This window comes from Jaculus jaculus, chromosome 8 (genome assembly GCF_020740685.1).
Source record: "Jaculus jaculus isolate mJacJac1 chromosome 8, mJacJac1.mat.Y.cur, whole genome shotgun sequence".
In the NCBI taxonomy this organism is placed as follows: domain Eukaryota; kingdom Metazoa; phylum Chordata; class Mammalia; order Rodentia; family Dipodidae; genus Jaculus; species Jaculus jaculus.
The window spans coordinates 65932776-65955116 of record NC_059109.1 but is presented as its reverse complement, the minus strand read 5'-3'; the positions used below and the strand labels follow the sequence as shown (position 1 = coordinate 65955116).

The 22341-nt window shown below is 41.0% G+C and overlaps 1 pseudogene; it reads right to left on the bottom strand.

The window, feature by feature from the left end:
- Window positions 1-3551: 3551 nt before the first annotated feature.
- Window positions 3552-4539, bottom strand: LOC123462862 (annotated as a pseudogene).
- Between the last annotated feature and the right edge of the window lie 17802 nt (window positions 4540-22341).

Genomic DNA, 22341 nt, shown 5'->3' with positions numbered 1-22341 from the left:
ACAGAACACCAAACAGACAGGATGAAAGAAGAAACTCTCCAAGACACATCATAGTTAAACTCTAAACAATGAAAACAGAGTGCTAAAAGTAGCAATAGAGAAAATAACTCACAACATGCAAAGACAATCCCATCAGAATTAACCTTAGATTTCTCAATGGAAATCCTGAAAGCCAGAAGAGCTGGAATGAAACACTTCAAAATCTAAAAAATTATGGCTTTCAACCCAAACTACTGTATCTAGGGAAAGTAACCCTCACAATAGATGGTGAAAAGAAAACTTTCCATGAAAAAAGTCAACTCTATGACTATATGAATACCAAGCCAAACCTACAGAGAATACTTCAAGGAATACTCCACACAGAACAGTCAAACAATCAATCTCAGGAGCTAACAAGAAGAAGATCACAATAACCAAAACTACAGCAGGCTCAAAAAAAGTACAAAGCACAAGAAAGCACCAAATCCCGTAAAATACCTCATTATGGCAGGGGTTAAATCCAACCTCACAGTTACATCCGTAAATATTAATGGTCTTAACTCACCCATCAAAAGACACAAGTTAAAAGGGTGGGTCAGAAAAATAGATGCTTCTATCTACTGTATTCAAGAAACCCGGGCTGGAGAGATGGCTTAGTGGTTAAGCGCTTGCCTGTGAAGCCTAAGGACCCCGGTTCGAGGCTCGGTTCCCCAGGTCCCACATTAGCCAGATGCACACGGGGGTGCACGCATCTGGAGTTCGTCTGCAGAGGCTGGAAGCCCTGGTGCGCCCATTCTCTCTCTCTCCCTCTATCTGTCTTTCTCTCTGTGTCTGTCGCACTCAAATAAATAAATTAAAAAAAAAAAAAAAAGAAACCCACTTCACCACTCAGGGAAAAGGATGAAAATAATATTTCAAGCAAATGGAAATAATAATCAAGCAAGTATTACTATATTAATATTTGATGAAATAGACTTCATGCCAAAATAATCATAATAATAAATAATAAAAAGGACAAAGTAGGCCACTTCTAACTCATCAAGGGAATGAGATAACATGAGGATATTGCAGTCATAAATCTATATGCACCAAACACAGGTGCACCATAGTTTATAAAATTAAACCTTCTTGACTACAAAACAGAAATAAACACCAACACCATAATAGCTGGGGACTTCAATACTCCACTATCATCAATAGACAAATCATCCAAGCAGAAAATCAATAGGGAAATACTAGAGCTTAACACCACCAAAGATCAACTAGACCTAACAGACATCTACAGAACTTTCCACCCCATTTCTACAGAATACACATTCTTCTCAGCAGCCCAGGTAACTTTTTCCAAAATAGACCATATATTAGGCCATGAAGCATGCTCTATAAGTACAGTGAAATTGAAGTATCTTCCTGCATCACATCATATCATAATATTTTAAAGGTAGAAATTAACAAGGGACACATCAAGAACTCCACCAGATCCTGGAGACTGAACAATACACTTTTAAACAATGCATGGATTACAGAACTCAAAAAAGAAATTATAACATTTCTAGAAATGAATGATAATTAAAACACAACTTACCAAAACTTATGGGACACAATGAAGGCAATCTTAAAGGGAAAATTCATAGCTCTAAATGATTTCATAACAAAGGCAGAGGGATCCCAAATTAATAACCTAACCATCCACCTAAAGGCACTGGAAAACAGGGAAAAATCCAGCCCTAAGAGCTCCAGCTGGAAATAAATAATAAAGATCAGAGCAGAAATTAATGAATTGGAAACTAAGAAAACAATTACGAAAATTGATGAAAAAAAGAGCTGGTTCTTTTAAAAACTAAACAAGATTGATAAAACCCTTGCCAATTTGATAAAGCAAAAAAATAAAAAGAAGTCTCAAATTAACAAAATCAGAAATGAAAACTGAAGGTCACACTATATATCAATGAAATGGGAAGAATCAAGACATACTTCCATAACTTCTACTCCACAAAATTGTATAATCTCAATGAATGAATTATTACCCACATACCACCTACTAAAACTAAACTCAGAGCAGACTAATCTCCTAAACACATCCATCAAGATTGAAAAGGTAATCAAAAACCTCCCCAAAAAGTAAAGTCCAAGACCAGATGGCTTCTCAGCTAAATTCTACCATAACTTCAATGAAAAACTGAAACCAATTTTTCTCAAACTGTTTCACATAAGTGGAGAAAAGGGAATGCTCCTCAGCTCCTCAACTCCTTTTATGAAGCTAGTATCACCCTAATACCAAAACCAGATAGAGATACAAGAAAATAAAACTATAGGCCTATATCCCTGATGAATTTAGATGCAAAGATCCTGAACATAATCTCACAAACTGCATTCAATAACAGATCAAAAGCATTATCCACCTTGATTAAGTAGTCTTCATCCCAGGAATGCAGGGATGGTCTAAGCAACCAGAGGTCTAAGCTATTCAGAAGCAAACACTCTGACATGATGTACATGCCAGTGCAATAGTGGCACACAGCCTTTGTGGGTAACCAATAGCTTCCTGATTGGCTGAGAGATCTGCTCAGTGGAAAGGAACCCATATCTGGAATTTGGAACCAGGTCATAATCCTATGGCAACATAGATTATGCTCTCCAATGTCAACTCTCACTAGTTTTTGGCTAAAAGAGGAGCTAACATACATCAAATTCTCCCTAAATTAATAATGCTTATCCCATTTAAACAATACTGACTTCACTCTCCATTGAAGAAGCTGTTTTTCTTTTTCAGAAAGTAGTGAGACCTGAAGAGATAAACTACCCCTCACACTTCAGCCAAGCCCCAGCTGAAACCACAGAGTTATAGGGGAGTTGAGTAAGTGTGCTGCTTCCTTGGTGAACCTGACAGTCAGCACCAGGGTGAAGGGGATAGATGCTGAGGACAGTCAACACCTACAAAGCAGAGATCCAGACGCTTCTAAGGGCTCATCACTAATGTAGACTTAAAACATACCCACTATAGCTCAGGGAATTTTGTGGAAAAGGGGGAAGAAAGATTGTAAGAACCAAAAAAGGTTGAGACATCATATCCAGATGCATTGCCCTTCATGCCCTCAATTGACTTATGCTCCTACTGCACATAACCCACAACCTCATGGGCAATACCTTCAACCCCACTGGGAATGGCCCTCAGCAGAATGGGGACAGAGACAAGAGAAAAATTGGTAACAACACATGATGTATCCATACAAAATATGTGAAAAAGAAAATGCCACATGGGCAAACAATTGGTTCTCCCCTGTTAACAGGTGAATTAGTCAAGTGTCCTGGGGGCTACTTTGTTCAGCTCCTCAGAAGAAGGGGTCTGGAACTGGGACATTTATCTTCTGATCTGCTCTTCTGTGTCTCCAGAGGTGGAGAGGAAAGGAAGTCTGTGGTTCTTTCTCTCTGCCACAGCCAGCTTGTTGCATGACAAGAGCCTTCTATAAGTCATTTAGACTCACCCTGTGGGATAGGGAACTCACAATCTTCCACCCAATGAGGGAAGCTGCAGGGACTTACATGTGAAGTGTCCAGCTGCTAGTGACCTATCACAGAGGACATGGAACTTTGACACAGTAAGTGAACGTTCTCAAAGGATGAGAGAGAACAAAGCCCATGCCAGGGAAGAGGCCTTCATCAAGCTGACAGGACAGAAGGCTGAACCTGTTGAAATGAAATAGACTTTCTTTTTGTAGGGGCAAGAAATCAAGACCAGATCAGGGCCTGCAGACATGGCCTCTTCAAACACATGCACTCTAGCACAGACTTCTGAAGGTTCTCATTTGAAGATCTGACTGTGATTGGGCAGAGTGGTGGCAGCAGAAACAAAGACTGGAAAGGTGTTGCAGTCTTCTAGAGAGGCTGGGTGACCCACAGAGGAGGCTTTGTCACTGTAGATGAAGAGAATCACTTCAGTACCACTCTGGTGCTCCTGAAGGTTGGACTGGCCAGAAATCTGGAGGGATTCCAGTGCCATGCAGGTAGAGCTGGAAATGTTGCTTGGCTTCAGGAAGATGAGCGGATAGTTACATCTGTATATCTGCCATTCTGTGGAAGAGCTGAGGCATGGTGAACATCAGGGATCTCAAGGATCCTTTGCACCTCCTCTTTCCCCTACTCCTCCACAAACACCTCCTCCAGCTCCTGGCTGAGCTGCCCTAGGCTCCTGTGCAGGCAGGGCTGGAGTCATAGGACAAGGGACACTAAGGGAAAGCTGGGAAGGCATGCCTTCACTGCTTACACACAGCGTGGTCCCCTCAGACCTGGGACCTTCACTGCTTATCCTTTCTCCTAGTACTGCTCAGCTTCATCCTCCAGCTATTACATCAACTTGGTGATCTGAGTGGTCTTGTCGTTGCTGCATCAGGAGAAGGCCTCACACAGTATTCGTGGCCACTGGCCCAGAAAGTTGGAACTGAAGATGGTGTCCAGGAAGAATGCCCATGGGACATGGGATGGTTGAGGCTCACACCCTGACTTTTCAGGAGTCACTGAACACTGGACAATGGATGCACAGGCCCACCCCTGTCCCAGCATTGGTGAGGGTCCTACAGCTAGAAGGGGATGGGCAGCCCAGCCACAGAGGGAGAGGGAGTCAGTGGAATCTGGTGGTGAGCAGCCCCTTCAGAGCTTCGCATCTGCAACTCCCAGACACCTCTGCCTCTTCTGCTTGCTGTGAGCCCCCTACCATTATTGACCCAGCTGCCCAACTGCCTCAGCCCCACTATGAGCACACGCAAGGTTATACCTAGTTAATTATTACCAGTAACCTTTGGACTTTGTGTAATTTTATCTCCTCTCATTTGCAGTTGGCCCACCCTCAGATGGTCCTAGGTCAATCTAACTCCATCTAGCTGAATCACCATGATCATTTTCCAAGGCCTGAAAGTCAGCAAGAATGGAGACCCTAAAACCTCTTCTATGTCCCACGTCAGCTGGAAGTAGCTAGACTGAGTCATTGCCCATCTCTTTAATGATTTTAGTTCTTAACTCTTGAGTGGGGAAGGTTCTAGGTAGCAGACATTAGTAGTCACAGAGGTCCCTGAAAGAAGAACCCGAACTCCTACCTAAAAAAAAGAGGAAGGTTGAAGTATGCCAGTTACCCACCTGGTCCAGAGACATGAATAGTTGTGATCTTAGTGAAATGTATACTACACCCCCAGAAGCCCCTCCCTCAGTGTGGTTGCTTGCTAACTCAGAAAGCATACTTTGTTCTTCCTTTCTCATCTCTGGATGCTGGTTGAAATCTTAAGCATGCTTGCTCTGATTCTTTGGGGCTTTGTAACTTTATCCACAATCAATGCCCTCTGCCTTACTCCTTGCCAACTGTATGCCTAATATTTCATGATTGTGAGACAAACAACTCAACAGTATGAAAATCTACAACAACATATTCATATAGAAAGATTAATTGTGGGATTTTAAACTAATTTTTCCATTTGTAATGCTTATCCTGCCATGAAAGCCATAGGAAATACAAGGCTAGGCTGGTCCTGTACTCTCCAGGTAATGGCCTTTCAATCCTCACATCTCTCAGGAAGGCATGGAAAGGGTAGCACATAAATATTAGGCTTGAAGTGGAAAAGAAATGAAATAGCCAGTACAAGGGGATGTATATGTAAAATGGACATTGGAACCCTATGGTCATCATGGACTATATCACATTTTCTCATGGAATGTGAACATTATCAGGAAATCTATAATTTATTCCTATTTAACACTTCTTAATCTTCAGCTCAATTCTCAATGTCTAACAGAAAACAGACTTTTCAATGGTATAATTCCCAGACTCTAAATAGGTCCCCTGGCCCCAGGCCCTGCTAAGCCACCTCAGAAAATGTTTAAATAGCAAAAAATATAAGTATCCTATTAAAGATTATAATAAAAATCATTACCTTTTTAATTCTATATTTATTCAAAGCATCTATGATTTTGTGTGTGTGTGTGTGTGTGTGTGTGAATGCAAACAGCTGTCTTTAGAAACTTTAGATAATAGATACAGGCTTCAGATATTGAGAAGTGAAAGGGCAGTAAATGATGACATAATAATCAGATCCACTAGAGTAGAAAGTCCCTGGAGTTGAGGGGCACTGGAAAGAAAGAGGATTCGGGGATAGAATGAGAAAAAACAGAAAAATGAGCTACTGCAGTGGGTGGCCAGGAAGTAAGCATCTGGCCTTTAGAAATGGCCAAGAGAGAGAAGAGGATAGAAAGTATGGAAGAGGGCTTGCGAGATTGAGGGGCCTGGGGAGACAAGTGCCTTCAAAAGGTCCTGGGAAGTATTCCAAGGAAGTAGACGCCAGTTTACAAGGCCCCAGTGGTTGCTAAGAGCAACAATTTGGCCACAGTTGAGAGCTCTACAGAAAAGAACAAATAATCCCAGTCAAGGCCAGTCTAAAATTCAATTGTATGACCCTATGGGGGAAAGAAGCAAAGGAGAGAGACAGATTCCTTATGGGGTCAGCTCCATACTAGATGGTTCTAATCCAAAGCTATCTCACAATGCAAGCTGGAGCCACATGGTTAGCCTTTTACCTGGTAGCATTGGTGGTTAGTATTTCTTTGCCTGCTTTTGGTTTGGGACATCTCTGAACAATATGCAATATGCTTTGAATGTTGAAAGGAAGAAATCATAAAGTTTTCAGAAACTCTGTCGCCTAATACCTAGGACAGGGTGATGGACTATCTCAGCAATGCCCTGGCAGGGTGCTTAGCAGGTGCCACCTTGTGGCTTCCAGTCTTTGGTGCATAAGAGCCAACTGTGCATGCGAACATATTGTCAGTTGCCTTTAACCCTGTCTAAAGTGTAGAAATAATTTATCCTGGAAGGAAACATTAAGCCCAAGTCTTTTATTTTCCAGGTTCTTAGAAACTAAAATAATTCCCTGCACCCTTGAGATTCCTGTTTGAGAGCACCTTACTGGCTCCCCTCCCACAAGGTCCTATCTGTGAGTCTTACAGCTGTGATCATAGACAGGAGCACTTCCAGCACTACCCAGGTTCATTGTCAGCTCCTTGATCATGCCTCACAACAGTCTCCATCAATCAAAGGGGTTTCTGCTCATTTGCTCCAGGAACAGCGAGTGGGCAAGAATTTAGTCATGCCTTGATGTGAGTCTGAAACTGGTGCTAATACATAGCCACGGTGTGCCAAATGGCTGAGGTGTCAATATCTATACCTTAAGAGACACATGAGTAGAGAGAAAGCACAAAAGGTATGATCCTTCTCTTTGACTCATCCCAGGGCAAGCATCCTCCATCCCAACGCCAGGGAAAGCCCTGGGAGTTCCCCAAGATTACCATTTGTGGCTATCAGAGAGGTAACTGGGAAGAGGGTCTCCACTGCGAAGAGGCTCTGGACTTAACTGCACAGGAGTCAAGGAAGGCAAATTGCTCAGTTGGAATTTCTCTGAAGCTATGTTTGACTTCTCCAAAGAGAAAAGCAACATTGCTAAATAAGCCAGCTTTGTCATTGATATTTCCAGTGCCTTGTTCTGCTCACCTGTCTCTCATCAACATGACACAAGACTCCCATCCTGGCGTGGCTGCTCAGGAGTTGCTTAATGCCTCACCCTCCCATTTGTCATCTAAATGTGGACTGTTCAGCGTCTTAGCCAAATACTAGAGTCAAGGTAATTTATGAGGAACATAAATTGAATTCTCACAGTTCTTGAAACTGGAACAAATCTGAGAGATGAGAAAATCCATAATCAGGATGCTAGAAGATTAAATCTCTGGTGAGGGCCTGCTCTCTCTTCCTGAGAGATGGGGCCTGTGGCTGCATCCTGAAGAGTAGACCACTGTGTTCTTCCAGAAAGAAGGGAAAGGGCAAAGAGGTCAAGACTAATCCCAATGTCCCCAATGAGAGCTTGTTCTTGGGGTTTCACCACCTCTGAATGTTGTCAAGCAGGAGAATAGTGCTTATTAAAAAGAAACCTATGACACATGCAAATGGATGGTAGCAGGAGAATCTGGCTGTAAACTTAATTCAATTGACTGGACAAGGGTTGAGCTTCTTCTACAGGGAAACAAAAGCAAAAAGCAAAGAGAGAGGTGTTTTCTCCAAACTGCATAAACAATCCAGGAAGTATTCACAGCATGGCTTGTCCATGAAATATGAGTATTGGGAGAAACTGGTAAGCAAGATAATTGCGTGCTTGGCTTGAGCTGTGATGAGAGTAAGCCTACCCACAGACTATGACTGCGGCTTGTTGGAAATGCTCAGAGAAACTGATGCTGACTCGCAAGTGACCACAAGATGACAACATGAACTGGTCTTCTGCAAAGAAGAGAGTGGAGGTGAAAGTCTTCAGTTACAAGTGAGAGATGCATGGCAGCAATAGAAAAGCTCAGCCGTGGCCCAGAGGGTAAGAGGAGCTGCCAAGCATGCTCGAGGGCCTGGTCCATCCTGAGTTTGATTCCTCAGCACCATGCAAGTAGCTGGCCACACATACCTGTAACCCCAGGCTTGTGGGGAGCAGAGACTGGGAAATCACTGGGGCTTGCTGGTCAGCTTGGCCAAAATGGCAGCTCTGGGTTCAGACAGACTTTGTCTCAAGCAAATATGTAGAAGAGTGATAGAGAAAGACACACGCTGTTCTCTGGCCTTTTCGCATATGTGTGTGAGGCATGCACTTCTGCATATACATGTATGTGTATGAACTATGCACACCACACCCACATACCATACGATACCCACACATACAAAGAAATTATAAACATTTTAAATGCTTGAGAGAACATACTGCACATACCACTTAAGCACTACACCATATAGTTTTCTAACACCCATGGAAGGCAGCAGAGTTGGCATCCAGTCTTATGTAAAGGAATAGCTCAAAGCTGAGAATAATATAATGATGTATCTGGGTTTCTTAAATCTGAGTCCAGTGGTTGCTGATATTATTTTCCTTTCACCAGCAGTGGGTGGAAAGGTCAAAATTCTTGACTGCCATTGGAGATTAAGAAATTTCCTTATTGTGGGCTGGAGAGATGGCTTAGCGGTTAAGCGCTTGCCTGTGAAGCCTAAGGACCCCAGTTCGCAGCTCGATTCCCCAGGACCCTCATCAGCAAGATGCACAAGGGGGCGCATGCATCTGGAGTTTGTTTGCAGTGGCTGGAAGCCCTGGCGTGCCCATTCTCTCTCTCTCTGTCTCCCTCTCTCTCTCTCTCTCTCTCTCTTTCTCTCTCTCTGTCTCCCTCTCTCTCTCTCTGTCTGTAGCTCCCAAATAAATAAATGAATAAAATAAACAAATATTAAAAAAACAAACAAAACAAAAGAAATTTCCTTATTGTGGAGAAAAAGGAGGTCAGTGGAGAATTGAATTTGGGAGGAAATCTCAATCCAGATCTGTGTCCTCATGGGTTATTTTGTTTTGTTTTGTTTTTGGTTTTAAATACTTTAAGTTCTTTTTCTTCTTCTTCTTTTTAATTAGTTTTGTATTCAGCAAATACAGGCAGTTTGGTACCATTATTAGGCTCGTCTGTGACCTACCCCCTCCCCAATGACTCCTCCTTGTTGATGTATATGGGTTGTGCATTGTGGAGTTAGCCCGCAGTTATTGGTACAATAAATGTCTCTGCATATCATGACCCAACATGTGGCTCTGACATTCTTTCCGCCCCTCTTTTGCAAAATTTCCCTGAGCCATGTTGGGTTCATTTTTGGTCTGCTTTAGTGATGAGGTGTTGGGGGCCTCTGAACAGTGTTGGTTTGGGGATTCATTCCAGAGCATACCAGACAATGTGCCTCCAAATTTCAAAGATGGATGCTTGTTTCCACAAAGGCATCGTCAGTGTTGGCTGGGATGATGATAATGGGTTCTGGGACCACAGCACCAAGACTCCCACTCCCGTTTCCTCTACAGCCTTCCCTGTGTGTCTATTTACAACTGAGCGGCAGGATGGCCATGCACACTTTCAGCAAAATCACCCAAATAGCAGCAAAACCAAGACTAGCACTGAGTTCTGTATGGAAACATTCCATCGTTTTCAGCCCAAGTAAGAAACATATTCTTGGGCTGGAGAGATGGCGTAGCGGTTAAGCGCTTGCCTGTGAAGCCTAAAGACCCCGGTTCGAGGCTCGGTTCCCCAGGTCCCACGTTAGCCAGATGCACAAGAGGGCGCACGCGTCTGGAGTTCGTTTGCAGAGGCTGGAAGCCCTGGCGCGCCCATTCTCTCTCTCTCCCTCTACCTGTCTTTCTCTCTGTGTCTGTTGCTCTCAAATAAATAAATTAATTAATTAAAAAAAAAAAAAGAAACATATTCTCAATAGTTTTCATTTTAATGCCCTATTATTTATACAGCCTGCTTAGGAAAAACAAAAAGAGAGAAAAAGAAAGAGGTTGACCTTTTGTGAATTTTTTAAAAGTGTATTTTATTGACTGCATAATCAGGCAGTGGCTGTTTTGCTGATACTTTGTACTGTAATTGATGTTAGAGATGGCCTCACCAGTGATTTGCAATGGAATTTATTTGATTTACATTTTTACAGCAATTTTCTCCGGAATGTTATTTTTCTTGTTAGTTACACTAGAACATGATGTAAATAAGTAGGTTATGTTGATAAATAAAGGATATAAATATATTAAAAACAAACTAGAATCATTTTTTTAAGACGGAGTCAAATGACCTTTTGTTTTTGTTTTTAAACTAACTTCTATGTAGCCCAGGCTGACCTGAAATTCTTGTCCTCTTGCCTCCCTAATACTTGGATTATAGGAACTCTAGGCATGCACTACCACCCCCATAATGTATATGATTTATATTTAGAAACTAGTAGAATCAAATAGTGTAAGATGGAGCTGAGGAGATGGCTCAGCATTCAAAGTACTTGCCTGCAAAGCTTAAGGATTCAAGTTTATTTCCCCAGTACCCATGTAAAGTCAGATGCATAAAGTGGCTCTGCAGCTGTAGTTTGTGAGCAGTGGTATATGCCCTGGTATGCCCATTGCCTGCCTTTCTTTCTGTTTTTGACTCTATCTCTTTCTTTGCATATGTGTGTGTGTGTGTGTGTGTGTGTGTGTGTGTGTGTGTATTATGCTGATAACTATGAAATAGCTTTGCAAGTTAGAAACACACAATGGTAGAAATTAGTTTTGAAAATCTTCATTAAATTTTCATAGCATCATTGGCATTTCAATTCAACATATTCTCACTGAACACTTGGTTTTAGTCACAAAGAAGTACACCCAGGATGAAGCAGTTTATCAAACAGAATGGTTTTATTATAAGAAGGGGTCTTGGAGTATCCCTAGGTATAATGTCTAGTTTCTTTAATGAATTGGACATTACACTGAGTAATAGTGGTAAAAGTGTGACAGTAAAAGCAGAGCATACGCTCCTCAGGAAGAGAGCAAGCTGAAGCAAATGTGTGCCTCAAGAGCACCTAGAAGTCTATTTCTGGGGTCCACTTATGAGTTTAGATGAAGGAAGGAGCCCATGTCCTGGATTGAGAATGAGTGGTTCCTTACCCCAATTGACAGATGGGCTGTTACATAACTCTGGGCAATCTGAGCATACATGGGCCTTACATCCCATAACTTTAAAAATATGTACACCCCATCATACATATGTATGTATAAAATGTCTACCTATATGAATGTTTGTAGGGTATTATATAATTAGCCCTCATTAGTGTTTTTTTTTTTATGATCCATGTTCTTGGTTCCAAACTTAGAAAGTCTTACCTAACATCCATATTTACATCCATCAAGTTTAGTTAGAAAGAATAAAAGATATCATTTTAAAGAAAACTATTTTATTTATTTATTTGTGAACAGAGAAAAGAAGGAAGGGAGATAAAAAGGAAGGGGGCTAGAGTGTGGGTACACCAGGATCTCTTGCTCCTTCAAATGAACTCCTAACACAATCAATACTTTGTGTATCTGACTTTATGTGGGTACTGGGGAATTGAACCCAGGCCAGCAGATTTGTCAAGCAAGTTCCTTCAACTACTGAGCCAGCATAGATACCATTTTTGAAAAACTTCTATGTAATTGACTCATGTATCTGTGTATATGTGTCATATGTTATCTCATAATCAAGAAAGTGAGCTCACGATACCCACTTTCCTATAATTTGATATTTTACCTTTTTTACAATAACATTTTACTATGTCAAAACACACATATCTAATTATTCCTTTTTTGGCTGTTTATGAAATGTATGGTTCCTTCAAGTAATGAATATTTGCATTCATTTCAATTTAACAATAATGAAATGAACATCTTTGCACACACATACATATGTTCATTTCTTATATTATTCCTTATAATATTTTTATGGATAGAATTTGGGGTCAAACTTTAGATGTGTGTGTATGTCCAAAATGACCTCCATGAGGTTTTTACATTTGGTGAGAGGTGAGGATTAAAATGTAAAGAGAGAACTGGAGACTGAGGAGATGTGGGGTTGTGGGTTCTGAGAAGGAATATGCTGGGGGCTGGAGGCTGAAGCTCAGAGCCACTGACTTCAAGCAAAGCAGACAAAGCAGGACTATTCCACAAATGCTGAATTCACTGAGGAGTCATCCATTCACAATATTAATGTGCTAGGTATTACTTTCAGAAAGAGGCAAAAATTGCTATCTTAATGCAGCATATTTTTATTATAGTGGGAATCATATAATAAATAAGTAAGAACAAAGTTGTGTTAGAAGAAGAGTTTTAAGGAAATGAATCATGGGAAAGACAGGGAGTGACACATGGTGAGGCTTTTAACTTAAAATATGGGTGACTAGAGAAGGTCTCACTGAGAAGATGGTGGCAAAGGCCCTGGTAGAGTCATCTTGGAAAGGGACCATATGAGCAAAGACACAGAGGATCGGAGAGTGAATTTGGTATCTGTGGGCAACGATGTGAGAACTGGAGTATCTTACATAGATGGAAGTGATGAGAACAGAAGGTGAGCACTTCGAAAGTGGGCTATGACATGCAGCAACAAAGACAACATGACACAGGGAAAGAGTGCTAGTTACTCCTCTTTCCTGAAATACGTGCTGGGTGAGGAAAAAACGGCAGGTAAAGAGGCACCATCAAAGGAGAGTCAGGCTTTAGTACAGGGAAGCTTTCCTGATGACACTGAGCTGGGGAGGAGTTTAAACAAATAAATTAATAAATAAATCAGCATAGTCGATACCATGGCGAGCTGATGCCTGCTTTTGTGCTGATAGTGGAAAAATGGGGGTGGAGGGCACAAAGAGCGAGGCAGCACAGAATGGTGACAGTGATAATGGGAAAGGGAAATGAAGAGGCACAGGAGGGAGCTGGCCACTGAACTCATCAGTGGAGCAAAGGAATGCTATCTCAGTAGCATACAAGAAGAAAAGACCTGGGCTAGAGATGGCTTAGTGGTTAAGCACTTGCCTGAAGCCTAAGGACCTGGGTTCGAGGCTCAGTTCCCCAGGACCCTTGTAAGCCAGATGTACAAGGTAACACATGCATCTGGAGTTCGTTTGCAGTGGCTGGAGGCCCTGGCACACCATTCTGTTTCTATCTATCTGCCTCTTTCTCTCTTTGTCTGTCTGTCATTCCCAAATAAATAAAAATAAGCAAAAAATATCTTTAAAAAAAAAAAAGAAGTAAAGACCTCATTCAGGAAGCAGGGGCAGGGTGGGGACACTGTATTTCAAGGACATCAGAGTTACCAGCTGTAGCAGCCGTGGTACAGTGACAATCATTTAAGGGCTGAGACCTGGCAATTGAAGTTGGTAAGTCACCAGTTGTAGTGGTTCTGACAGAATAATTTCGGTAGTGTGTGAAAAGCCTGAAAAGACATGCTTAAACAAAAACTTTATACAAATTAAATTTAAAAGAATAGAGAATGATTTGAAAATTGGGGCTCCCTGTGAAACAGAAGACATTCAGAGAGCTCCACTCTGTGAGATGCATGGGCAGGATTTATTGAAGGAAACAGACATGAGGTGCAAACAGCTCGCTTCATTGGCTCCAAGGTTGCCTTACATGGACATGGCCAGTCAGCCACCTCTGATTGACCAGAGCTCTGCTGCTGTGAAGGCTGAGGCAAGCTCTTTGTTATCAAAGTGTACTTCTATGTTGGGCTTTCAATTCGTTTACTACTATGTCATTTTCATTCACTAGATAGGAATGAAATATACTGACATATCTGGGCCAATTTTAGTTTAATAGGTAAGGGAAGAAAGGGCAGGTTGACAGTGAATAAGATCAAATTTCTTTCTTTGGCTTTAACAGAGCCCATTTTAAAGATGGGAGAGAGAAAAAGAAAGAAAAAGACAACATATTGGGAAGTTTTTCATTTATTTTATTTTATTTATTTTTGGGGGAGGGGGAGGTTTCAAGGTAGGGTCTCATTCTAGCTCAGGCTGACCTGAAATTCACTCTGTAGTCTCAAGGTGGCCTCAAACTCACGGTGATTCTCCTACCTTTGCCTCCTGAGTGTGGGGATTAAAGGCATGTGCCACCACACCCAGCATATTTATTTTATTTTTTGAAAATTCTTTGATGGGCTGGAGAGATGGCTCATCTTTGCAAGTGAGTGCCTTTATCCACTGAGCTATCTTACAAGTCCTGGAAGGTTTTTAAAGATAAGAGTGTTGGAGGTTTGAGAGAACACAATAAAAATCAACCTTGTGGCCAAGCATGCTGTCACATGACTTTAATGCCAGAATTTGGCAGGCAAAAGAAGGAGGATCGCTGTGAATTCAAGGCCAGCCTAAGACTACATAGCGAATTCCAATGTTAGCCTGGGCTAGAAAAGAAAAAGAAAGAAAAACATCAACCTTTTACATATGCCAAATTTCTGAGTCTACACAGCAGGTGATGGTGAGAATAATGCTTTATTGTTTACAAAGTTGTTGGTAGGTGGATTTATTTCTATTAACTGAAACACTATTGACATATTCTAAAAGGAAGTTGTCACACTAACCTCCCCATCTTTGGAACTGCTGGACAATTGAAACTTTCTGTTTTATTATCTGCCCTTATGTCTTTAAAAAAAGGAATAGAAAGGTTTTTTTTTTTAAGTATTTTATTTATTTATTTACTTATTTGAGAGACAGTGAGAGAAAGACACAGAAGGGCCACCAGCCACTGCAAAAAGAGCTGTAGACCAGTGTGCTACCTTGTGCATCTGGCTTTGCGTGGGTACTGGGTAATCAAATGCAGGTCCTTAGGCTTGGCAGGCAAGTGCCTTAACTGTTGAGCCATTTCTCCAGCCCCAAAGTGGATTTTCTACAAGTAGGTGTAACACAAAGAGGAATAAGTACAGAAGATGGAACCAAGCTTGGAAGCATGAGGGAAGATTTCCTCCCTCACAGATGGGATATTCCACTACAGGTCAGGAAATGACCAGAGACAGGGAAACCAGCCATGCAGCGGAGCAGGAACAAGCAGTCATAGCAGTCAGCGGGAATTAGCAGCGTCTGACCCCCTTATCAGGAGCCGAGGCAGGAGACCCAGTCCCTGATATAGTCATGAAAGTGGTCGTGGAAGATACATTTGCTCTTTTGACTATTGTTATTTCTTCTGAGATAGGAAATGAGATCATCAGCTACTAGTGAAGGGAGAACAAGTTTGATGGAACAGAAGGTGTGGTATAATTTTCTCAAAGAGTGGGAAATTAAATTGACTAGAGAGACAATGATAATTGGCTGGGCAGTACGGAGGGCCCATGTGAGTTTTGTGGCTGTAAATTTAAACTGTGTCTATACAGCATGTGACTTTTTTTCTGGCTTTACTCTGCTCATTGTGAAAGAGAGGGGGTGGAACTTTTCATTTAACCACAATTGTGGTTTTGCCAAGTGGGTCAAGTGGAGAGAGAAGGGGGAAGGAAGTGTAAGTCGTATGTAAGGGAGTCATAGACCATGGCATTTTGTTGAAAAGGACATAAATGAGATGTGAGGTATGGCATAGAGCAAAAAGGACTCTGTGCAACGAACTGAAGTCCCCAAAGTGTCCAGGGGGGATTTGTGGTTGAAATACTGGAAGAAATGTTAGCCTAGTTTATTGTTATTGTTTGTGTTTTGAGACAGGGTCTCATGGATTCCAGGCTGGCCTCAAACTCAGTATGCAGCTGAGGATGAACTTGAGCATCTGATCCCCCTGCCTCTGCCACTCTCTTGGTAGAATCACAGGCCTGCATCGTCATGCCTGCTTTTATATAGTGCTGGAGACTCAGCCCTGCTAGGCAGGTACTCTACCAACTGGGCTGGATCCCCAACCTCTCTTACCAAATTTGAACTTTTGGGATGGTGAAGTCAACAGTATTAATAAAGCATAGTGTTCAACTCCAAGAATGAGTAGCTGGAGATGCCATTCTAAGTGAGTCAGGCAAGAGTCTAAGAGGATAGATTGTTTAGCAGGCTATTTGCACAATAGTGGATGTCATCAAAATGAATTCAGTAATAGTGACAGAGATGTGAGTAAACAGGTTCAATGAGTTTTCTGATTCAAAGATCAGAGAATGATTGTAAAAAGGAAGAGGAAAGGTAGCTTAATATGGTGTCATATGCTTCAAGATGTTCAAGAGCTGGAGAAGCCATGATGAGTAACAAGAAGACAACAATCACCATCTTGTGAATCCTTGACATGGGCATGGTGAGACATAATGCTGGTACCAAGAAACCTGCATCCTCATTTCAAGGGGAAATCAGGTTGGGTAGAGGATAAGTCAGAGGAGAGAAGATGATTGTGCCAAGGACAGACTAGCTGTAACAGAGATCAAAGTGAAAGGATTTACACCATTCACAGCCCTCTTCTTAGTTATAATATGGGGAGATGGACAGAGCCAGAGACCACAGCCTAGAGTAGTTCGGCCTCTTGTTATGTAAATGATCTTGAGCAAGTCACTTAACTTCTGATGTTTGCATCCTAGTTACCTAAGTTGTAAGAAGTATGAGAACTAGGAAGAGCTTTGAAATGCTTTGAAAGCTTTTTACAAGTAAGCTAATAGGTCGGTGGTCATCTGGAACGTTCCTCAAATTACAGTACACTGAGTTATATTTTAATCATTTTTGTCCAGAATCTCAAGCATTCTTGCCTGGTTTGTGTCCATTATCTGCAACATATTATATGTTATATTGAAATTCTCACTATATTCCTATGGGATGGATTTGTGATGTTGAATTTTTAAGATTGATTTAGAGAATACTATAAAAATATTAAAATTCTTCTCCTCTTTTCACTTAAAGGAAAATTTCACAGCCTTTTTTGTTTTTACCATAGTCCTGTACCAAACCTCTCATAACACTTCAATTATTTTTGTGAATATCTATCTATCTATCTATCTATCTATCTATCTATCTATCTATCTACCTACCTACCTACCTATCTATCTATCCATCCATCCATGTGTGTGTATATAGAGAGAGAGAGACTTGTACCAACATTTTTGTTATACAATTGTACCCAAAACTGTGACATGAATTAACTAAATCAGTTCCTGTGGGAGGTATAAGTAACAGCCAGCAATGAACAAGCAAAGAGCCAGAGGCCACAGTCTAGAATCATTGTGTCTCTTGTTATGTATATGATCTTGAGCAGGTTACCCCTAATATTTGAATCTGTAGGATGGTTGTAAGAAACACCCTAGTTACCTAACAGCTGCTAAAGTGGGAAGAAGTGTGAGAACTAGAAACATCTTTGAAAACGCCTTGAAAACTGGCTGCAAATAAGATATTTCATAATTGAAATTTTAAAAATTGTAATTCATAGCTAGACAATTTGTTAATTTGCATTCCATTATATATTTGACAATTTTTCCAGCTCTGGAATAAAAGGCTGTACAGGCTCTGATGATAATTAGGTCCTCATCCTTCCCATGAAAGCACCATTGAAGGTAGCAGCCGAGAACTGATTGGCTTCAATTCCTAATTCAAGATTCCTCTATGGCTTCATATTGCACTTAAATCCTAACATCACTAATTTATTCCCTGGAGTTAAACACCATGTTGAGTCTTTGTGTTCTGCTTCAAAGAAGAAAGGAATGACACAATATATGTGGCTTGGATTTGAATCTTGGCATTGTAATTTAGTGGCTCTATGAATTTCACAACATCCTCTAATTTGTCAAATAGATATAATAAATGTTGTATTACTTTCTTGTTGCTGAGAAAAAAAGACCTGACCAGAAGCAGTTTGTGGAAGGAGGGATTTAATTTGGCTCCCAGATTCAAGAGGAAAGTTCATCATGGAGAGGATGCGGGAGCAAGAAGCTGGTATCTCTTTGAAGCATGGGAAGCGGAGAGAGGGAGGAGAGGGGAACAGAAAGAGAGAAGGAGGGGGGGGAACAGGGTGTGGAGCTGAGCTATAACACCCACACCCAGTGACACTTTTCTTCCTCCAAGGATGCACCTCCTGAATGTTCCACAACCACCTTGAACATTGCCCACAACTGGGGATCAAGTATTCAAGAACATGAACATATGGGGGACATTTTACATTCAAACTACCACATTAGTAATTTTTTCTTAAAGTTATAAGGACAGAATTAAGATAATATATAAGGCCCTCGCTACAGCGATGGCTCAGTGGTTAAAGGCACTTGCTTGAAAAGCCTTAGGGCCCAGGTTTGATTCCCCAGTACACACATAAAGCCAGATGGATAAAGTGGCAACTGCATCTAGAGTTTGTTTACAGTGGCACGAGACCCTGGTCTACCCATACTCATTCTCATTCTATTCTCTCTTTCTCTCCTTAGGTCTGTCAGTCTATCTCAAATAAATTATATGTGTGTATGTGTATTATGCATGAGGATATTTGACCCATGCCAATTATTAATGCTAGTTAAATTAGCATAACAGTGAGAACAGGAGAGAAAATAGAAATCAGCCATACAGAGAATCAACAGATCCAAAAAAAGTTGTCCTTGAGAAAAGGTTGATAAAATAACCTAATCTATGGGAAAATAAACCAAGAGAAAAAAAAATCAAGGAAGATAACACAAAAAATGCTAGAGGTGGAAGAGGGCTATATAACTGCAGATAGAAAACAGATTAAAAAATACTCTTAATGAATACTGTTAATATATAATATTAATAAATTTAAAACAGACAAAATAGATACATTTGTGAGAAAAAAATATAAATTTGCAAGCTTAGAAAGAAGCAGAAAGTGGGGCTGGGATATGGCTCAGTGGTTAAAGATGCTTGCTTGCAAAGCCTGCTGGCAAAAGGTTTAATTCCCTGCTACCCACATAAAACTAGCATGGCATGTGCTTATAGTAACAAGAGACCCTGGCATGTGTATGAACATGCATAAATAAATAGTAAAAATTTTTTAAAAGGAAAGAAACAGAAAGTAAGAATATTTCTGAAATATAACTGAGTGTCAAAGAAGTAAATAGGTAAAATAAAATGATACCACACTCTGGAGTTCCATACAGCAGTTAGCAACAATTGTTTAGATGTACAAACACATGCTTCCATACACCAGAGAAATAGGACAGATAAAAGAATAAGAAGGAAAAAGAAGGATATTAGGTCATATCAGTTACAACCATTAAAATACATACAAAAGCATATACTACAATTATGCCAAACAGAGAATGAAAATACCTGCTCTGTAGCCCACCCAGACTATTGTGTTTGGTTATGCATACCTAGAACACTCTTGATCCCCCACTTGAAAGAAAAAAAAAGATTGGGTTCCCATGTCAGACATAAAAACCAGTGGTAGAAGAGGTACAGACTATAATGTGAAAATAAAATAAGTAACTTTTAGTAGGATTCTCAATATTATGAATGTTTCCTTAAACATGATGAAAAATATAATCATAAGAGAAAATATTAGAAATTATAACTACATTAAATTTAAAAACATTGTTTGTTAGTGTACATCAGTAGTTCCAGTTAACTTTGTAAGCTTTTCTTGTTTTTACAGAGGTACAAAAACAGCAATATCATCCAAATAAAATGGTGAAACACCGGTGATGCTTTCCCCTGTCATTGGAAGGACAAGACAAAGGCAAAGACACACATCTATACCTAATAACCTTGTATTTATCTGATATTAAGCTATTTACCAGCAGATTATTAGAGTATTACTAGGTAATTGTTTTAGTGAGGTAACAGGAAGCTACACGAAGCTACATATGTGTTTATATTTTCTAATATAGAACATGAAAAGTAAAATGAATTCAGTCCTTTTCACATATGGACAATATCACAGCAAATGTAAAATCTAAGAATCTGAAAATGAAGTAAGCTTGTAGTCAGCAAATAAAACACTTTCACTGGAAGCTCAGACCCTTTCTTTCCCAAGCCTTGAATTCAATGAATTCATCCTGTGCCTTCATGCAAAAATAATTCCCAAATATCCATGACTGAGAAGAGATGAGAGGGAGTTAGGGAGCTTTGTTAGGCAGTTAGGGTGACTGGGCCCCTGAAAGTGAGAAGCAGGAACGTCTTTGGTCTATCCTTGAAGTCTCCACTTTGCTAGAGATCAAAGTATGATCAGACTTTTTCTCTCTTCCCTGGATCTGTTTTCCCACAAACAACCTGAGCCCCTCCTGGGAGGGAGGACCCTTTACCTAGAATTTAAATCTAACTCTGACATTGTGTTTGGTCAAGTTCAATCTCCAGAACTTGGCTTCATGGGTAGCCTTTTCCTCAGCCAGCCTCTAGCTCAGACCAATGAGCTGTCTCTGGCTCACCTGAGCCAGAAGGTAGGGCCCACCACCATAAGGTTATAAATATGTTTACCAGAGGAGGGCGAGCTCTCTTGGCTGGTTCCTGAACTTCCAGACTCTGGGAAATTTCCCTTCTCTTGGCCCAGCCTCACTCCCACATGGGTGCTTTTTTTTTTTTTTTTTTTTTTTTTACATGGCAGGAGTGCTTTGTACTTTCTTTCCCTTCCTCCTTAATGCTCTTTTCATGTTTTTTTTCCAGGCCCTCCACGTGGTCTCTCAGGCCTTGTGAGTATACCTATTTTCCTCCTCTTGAATTTGTACTTAACCGAATAAATATAAGAATTTAGTAATTATCTTTCTCAGTCTTATTTTATCCAATTTGTTGCTTAAAAGAAGCCACAAACGAAAGGGTTGCGGTTCAGAGGCTTTCTTAGACTCCCCACACACCCTGCCCATATCACACAAATACAGGTGAATCCTAGAACCCACACACAGAAACAGCAGCCAGGGTTTACCTTTCCTCCCCCTTCTTCAGCAGAGGGGAGCATGTGGACCCAGGCCAGCCTTAAGGTGGAACATCTAGACTTCATGGTCTAAAGAGAGGAGGGTTTGAGGGCTGGAGAGATGGCTTAGTCATTAAGATGCTTATCTGCAAAACCAAAAGACCTTGGTTTTATTCCCCAGGACTCACATAAGCCAGATGCAAAGGTGACACATGCACCTGGAGTTCATTTGCAGTGGCTGGAGGCCTTGGCACACCAATTCTCTCTCTCTCTCTCTCTCTCTCTTTCTCTCAAATAAATAAATAAAAATATCAGAAAAAAAGAGGAGAGGGTTTGGGACACTGGGATGGAAGCTTCCAGGGTGTGAAGGGAGATATTTGAAAAACCAAGGGAATGCCAGCATGCCAAGGAAGGCATGCTAAAGTTGACCTTCAGAGAGCAGGACCAGGCATATCAAATGAGCCCATCCTTCTGTGAACCCTCCTCCCTTTGACGTGGTTAAAAACAGAATCAGATGCAAATAGATTGTATGGTGAACGGTAATGTGTGCCAAGTTTATCAAGGGTAACAGAAAAGTAGTATGGCCAGGGAACATAATATTAGCTTTAAGATGAAATGAAATCGCACTATGAAAAGTCAGGAAAAGGGATAGACAAAGCCATCCTTTGAAGTGTTGCTTTTTCCCCAGTGTCCCTTTCTAGACCCTCAAAGAAGGTATTCAGGGCTTCCCAGTAGTTTATCCAGGTGGGAGGTATGTGCTAAAGGTAAAATCACACCATTCCCTCACTCACAGGCAGAGTTCTCAGGGACTGCATCTTACTAAGAAGACCCATCAGATTCCTATAACAGAAACCCAAGAGATCTGGGAATCTTAGAGAGTGGTTCCAACTTGTAGGGTCACACTCCCTCCCCCCGCCCCCTCACACACACCCCCTTTCTACCCTTTTTTCCTCATGAATTAAGACTGCATAGGAATAGAAAGTCATGTAGGCCTTTTACTAAAACAGTTTTTGACAAGCTGTTGGCTCACAGATTACCTCTGTTAAAAAATACACTTAACTTTACATGTTTCAAATTACTGGGACTGGAAAAGCTTAGCGCCCCTCCCATCAGCTGCAATGAATTTTTGTTAATTCTAGGAAAGAAAGAAAAACTCTTTGGGTCTTCTCCTAGCTGTTTCCGTGTATCCCTGTTGTCTCAATGAATGCTGACCTTGAGGGCATGCCTCAAC